The following is a 6,352-nucleotide window of genomic DNA, read 5'->3' as shown; positions in this document are numbered from 1 at the left end:
ATAAGGCTTTCAAATAAGTCATGGCTGTACGGCAGTGAAGCATTGGTGTTGAGCACTGATGTCATGCTGTCGTTGATGATGATGATGATGTGGGCAAAAGGTGGCTTCGTTGAGTTGCTGCTGCAGAGTGCATATTCAGGACAGTGCTTGTTTATCAGGACACCATTTGACTGAGTGTGTGAGCCGAGTGTAATCTTTGGAAGTCACATTTCTCATCCGGTGTTACTGAAGTGCGCGTTCAGGAACGGAGGGTTGGGGTTTAAATCTTAGACTAGTCTGCTGCCCGTGTGCACTTAATCGGACCTCAAGATGACATGGTAATATTTCCTCAGTCCTGCAGGCTTAACATTCTAAGAACAGTGGCATAGACACCATTGTGACTGAAAAATATGTACAATATGTAGTTGTCTTCTGTTTGACTTGCTAGAGTCGAGCAAATAAACACTGCACCCACTTTACCTCAAGTGATGGAACAGGCATCCCTCACTTAATACCTGCAGTACGTATTCATATGGGTGGGGGTTTAGACTTTCAGATGCACACACCGATTCGTCAGAGAAGTCGTACGATAGTTTAGTTTGGTTGTGACTTTCTCGACTCCCGTGAAGAAATCAGCGATTTAGGGAGGCGTTTTCGCTGCATTACCAGCCGTCTTTTATTTACTAAGACGCTTTTTGTTAGAACATTGTAACGCATTATAACACTTGCAAAACGAAAAGCTCGAGCTTGCTGTGGTAATTAACCAAGTGTGTAGTGTCACTAAAATTCCACATCATGTATGCTTGGCACCGTTGCTCTGTTATCATTTGGTCAACAGATACTTATTCCACACTGACAATTTCTTGGTCCTGACAATTGCAGACAGAGGACAGAAAAAAGTCAGTTTTTGCCTCCATCATCTATCCGAACGGGCTTAAAATGCTCACTTAGTATGCTTTATTTAAGTTGGATAACATTTATCGTTAAAGCAGCCCAGGCTTGTGTTCACCGTGCAGCGGTTCTAACATTTGCAGCGGCAGTCCACCGAAGATAATATTTAAATGATAACCTCTGAGACCCTATTCATCAGTCATGACTTGTGCACTATTGCTGGCACCGAACTGCATCCATCATCCATCAGGTGCTACGTGACGTGACTGCTCACCCTCCTTTTCAAGTCTGTGAAGTCACTGAGTCACACCGGCCAGTTGAAGCCGCCTTCCGAATTCATCTGTGGTCGCAGTCACAAGATAAGGAAGTGATTAAGTGAAAACTTAGTTCGTAAACAAACAGAGGATGATTCCACAGTAAAAAAATCCGTTCTTACCAAAATGCATTTTGGTTTTTTTCCAATGAAACTGTGCCTCCCGGGGAAACCCAAGCTGGATTAGGGACTACTCACAGAGAAGATATAAATAACGTAGAGGACTTCAAATTGCCTGAAAGATTGATTGCCATTCTAGAATGATTCTGTTTGCACACAAAATACTGGAATTGGTCATTCATCCATGTTTTCACCAGTCTCTATGCCTTGATAGATTCTTCTAACAACTCATTTGAACTTAACCCTAGTTTTTCTAGCTGACTGTGGACTGGAAGCGAAAGGAAATAATGAGTATATATAGGGCTTTGCTTGAAATTCTCGAAGTGATTTCCTTCAGCTCAAATGATGAAAACAGAAAGCACTTCATCATCCGTTGGGTATTATAGGCCGTATCTGATCGAAAAAGCTTGTACGACGTAGGTAGTGATGCTCACAACCATATTTTTCTGAAAGGCACCAATGGCGCTAAGTTAAAGTGGGCTAACTGAGGAGCAGTCTCCTCCCACAATACCCAGGTGGACCGATTGCACTTGCTTACGCTAATGCCAGTATGCCAATCATGTGATATCTGGTTGATCGATACTGCTGATTCAAATCCTGTCGGGTCGACCATGTGTTAAACAAGTGAACAGCATGTGATTGACGCAAAGAAAAAAACAAGAGAATATTTGACGTGACAATCAGACAAGGGTTTTCGACTGTAGTGTGAGCCAGTATGCCTGTTCACATCAATGCAAATAGGTGGGTGATTTTTTTCATAAATGTGGTGTACTAATGCACTAATACATATCAGTTTCGTGAATGAATTCTTACTACCTTTATTAAGGTGTCCCAATAAAATTCTCACCATTTGATGTAAATCCCAAAGTTTGTGGGTAAGAATCCAAAGATGGATAGTTATGAATTTAGGATGTTTTAACTAGTGTTTGGTTGTTAGCCTGAAAACCAAAATTTTACCTTGGGTCATCTTTGAAGTTCTTCAGGATTGTCGTTGAGTAACCGAGATACCCTAGGAGAAATAGCAGGACGTTTAACAAGAAATGGTTGTTTTGGTTGAAATTAACCCAACCGGGACATATAATAAATGTGGGACATGCAACGTTAGGAGAGTTCTGGCCAGCGAAAACTATCATGTGTACTTTAGTTCTAGACAATATAAAACATCCTCAACTGAGCATGTTGCAGAAAGTGTCTTATGTTTCAGCTGGCATAGCATTCCAAATATCACAGTAAATTGTCTAGGCATAATGTTATTGAAAATCCTTCGACCGAAATGGAGACTGCACCTGTCTGATAGGCCTCAAGAAGGGAGAAAACGGTCGTAAGCTGTCGAAGACTCTTCCTCAACCTAATGTGTAGTGTGCCTCGCTAAGGCCATGTACTGTGATTGTTCAAATATCCTACCAACTGAAGCATGAAGCGTTCTTTGCGCAGCCCTTTTTGTTGGAGAATAGTATAAACGAATGATTTGACTGGGATTCAGTTGAGACTCCGGTTAAAACAGTTAAAACAGTTCTCTTGATGTAACACAGTTCCATAAGTCTGACGAAAACTCTTCAGCACTCCACCATCGGTTTAGCTTTTCCTGGGGTTTATCAGACGAGTGCGCGTTCACCGAGTTTCCATGAAACTTATATTCTACTGAAAACCCAAGTGTACTTAACCGCTGACACACTCATTTACAGTTTAAGTTGGTTTTAATGAAAGAGTGAATCGAATCTTAAGCTGGTGAGTTTCTTGGTGCAACACGATGAAGTAGGTAAACGAAATCCCATTAGATTTGATGTCTTTCCTTCCTCTCAATGCGTGATCTTGACATTTAACACCACTCTGCCTGACGATTAGCATGTGTAACAATAAGCCAAGAGTAATCAATGGTGGCGTAAAACTTTCCGTAATGATGTTGAGTATTGGAGCGATATGTCGATGCGGTCAACATTGCACAGCTGACTTTCCCTTTCAGGTGAATCGATTAAACTCTTCCATGCTTCAATGCTGTTTTCATTATAAGTTCATCCACCTTTCCAAAAAAGTTTTGCATCCGGTCAAGTTTGAAAAATAGTTTACTGAAATCGGCGTGTCAACATGGATGGTTAAATATTACCTTTGAACTACATCACCAGTGCTAATTCCATTCCAATCAGGCTAAATTAAAGAAAGGAGTTTGGTGTAGAATTTCAGCCTCATGCTGTAAGGCTGGCTTGAAATTCCCACCAAGAAGGTGATTTTTTCACTCATACAATACATTTTAAAGCAAGTCAGAAGTTCACGTCTCTGATGCATTTTGAGGTACAAATAACATGCTTTTGTTAATTATAGATACTACTCACGTAACTTCCGTTACACGACAAAAATCTTTACCTGTGCAGGGTCCGCAGTCAAAAAAAGGTAGTAAAAAACTCGGTTTTGCTTCAATGCAGAATTTCGGGAGGAACTCAGGTAATCAACGTAGACAACCAGAATCATTGTGAATAAGGAAGTTTTTCGTTGTTTATCTTAAAACCAAAGTTTTAAGTGTTTTATCTGCGTAAATGTCACCTTCACAAGACCGAAAGGCCTGTCACACTTTATCTGGCCTTATTGTGTATATATTGTGTATACTCACCTTACTCAAATTGATTATCACTGGGTTTCTCATGGTACCACACACACCGGTTCTACACTCAGGAGTTTGACTTCGTACAAAAAACCCTCAATGGAGACTGAAGATATGCAGACGTTTGAGGAACGAGCGGTTCGGATTCTGTCCCGGTGCACATAAGAAATTGCTAAGTGTTCGAAGTGGCTTAATCAACCAGTCAAATCAACTCCATTATTTGGGTGGTTGGATTATCTATCGCTGGTCAAGCCATTCAAGTTCGTTTATCTAAGTATCGCAAGAAATTGATAATCAGAAATCTGGCCGCTACGCGCCGAGGACGTCTAAAAACTTTCAGTGTTTGACCATCGATGTCTTCGGAGCGTTGCCAGAATCTGGTGGAAACATCGGATCAACGATGCTGAATTTCGTCGAGTGGTACTCGGGGGGAAATAACTCGCCCTCGGTAGATGAACCAATCACAATGCATAGGTTGTGCTGGCTTGGCCACGTGCTGCGTATGCCAGTCAACCGAATTCCTCGAAGAGCTCTTTTCGCACAACCACGTGAAGGGTGGAAGAGAGCCATAGGCGGTCAAACAATGACTTGGCAGCGAAGTATAAAGGCCATTACCAGCAAACTCAGCTGCGCTGGTAATTGCCGTCTCCTGGATAGGGACCCCGAGACGGGCCATATCAATGGTTAGGGACATTGTCAGGCATGGCCCAGTCGCTCCCTCAATGGCGCTCATTCATCCAAGCTATTGCCTTCAATGCATAGCTCCTTTCCAACTCCCCCCACTTGACAGCCCACCTACAGTGCTGTATTTGCGCACCAATTTATCAGCTCCCACCTCCAATGCGCAGCTACCTCCCCCACCTCCTTGAATCATCGGTGAACAGCTACAACCACTGTGCGACAAGTACGCGGTTATTACGGCTAACAGTGATGATGACGATGATGATGATGATGATGATGATGATGACGATGATGATGATGATGATGATGATGATGACGATGATGATGATGATGATGATGATGATGATGATGATGATGATGATGATGATGATGATGATGATGATGATGATGATGATGAGTTAGAGTAGTTAGGTCAACCAACTATCCGCCTTTCCACGCACAAATTCAAACAGTTTCTTCATTCGCAATCCTGACCAACAGAGATGAGCGATCAAATAAACTGTTGCGAAAAACTTTTAGACATTACAATGTTGTGCTAAACAAGAATTTTTCGCATTAAAAAGGGTCCGCTTTATGTTTGTGGTCAAATACTAAATGTCTTTCATTATTTGTATATATATATATATATATACTAATTATAATTCTTATATATTTTATTTGCGTTCGTCTGACAAATGTACACAATGGACAGTTGAAGACAATTCTGGTAACCAAAATTACCAGCTCACATTCATGGTTTAATAGTCTGACTTTAGGAGATTTGGATGGCGTATATACTTACTACACTCTCTCGCGTTCATGACTTTTAAAAGCTCTGGTAAACTTAACACATTAGGTCAATGAGCTCAGTTTAGATCGAATGTTCATGGTTAAACTCATCCAACATTCGACACCATATATAATTTACTTTGTTCTGCCGAAAGAAGTCGAAATTGTGAGCAAAAGTGTGGTAGCACTTGGCTTCTGCACGAGCGACAATGAATCTATCTAAAAGTGGGAGAGTTGAATGTTACAGATAAACAGTTTAGTATGTTCAACCCAGGCGACCTCAGAATATGTTTAGGAGCAGGCGATGTTAACGGCTTAAACACAAAAATAGATATGGGGAGAAGACTTCTAATTGAAGGACATCGACATCTGTGATAAGTCCATAAGCTGGTTAGAGAACCCTGGTGCACCGACCCTACCGGTCCAGCCTATTGCGATTCGACAGAGTTTGGTAACACTGCACTGGTACCTCAGAAATTACTCGGAAATCAGGATAATTCCTGTGCATTCTGTCAACGGAACTTAATCAGTTCCCTGCAAACCCTCCTCATAGGAAGAAGTAGAGGAATTCACTGAAGGCATGTGAGTTCAACCCTCTGATATCTGTTCCCTGTACTATGGGTAGCAAAGACGATGCAAATTTGTCATTATTCCTGAAAGTAATCAGTACTCGAACCAACCGCTCGGGAGCCAAAGGTGTCCAATTTTCGATTTACTTTGGTCATTATATAAGCCGCTTGTACAGTCGGCGGTGAACACCATCTAATGTCAGATGATCATGTTTTTGATAGTCCTACTGGTTTGTTGCCTTGTTTTGGCGGTCTGTTCAGCATATATTCATCTGTATGTGATTATCACACTGGCCAAGTGATCCACCACCATCATCATCATCATCATCAACGACAGCATGACATCAGTGCTCAACACCAATGCTTCACTGCCGTACAGCCATGACTTATTTGAAAGCCTTATTGTAAAGAAAAGAATAAAGGTGGATGGGGGGG

Source organism: Opisthorchis viverrini (assembly GCF_000715545.1).
Source record: "Opisthorchis viverrini unplaced genomic scaffold opera_v5_107, whole genome shotgun sequence".
Lineage (NCBI taxonomy): Eukaryota > Metazoa > Platyhelminthes > Trematoda > Opisthorchiida > Opisthorchiidae > Opisthorchis > Opisthorchis viverrini.
The sequence above is the reverse complement of the archived record's forward strand: the minus strand, read 5'-3'. Positions refer to the sequence as shown.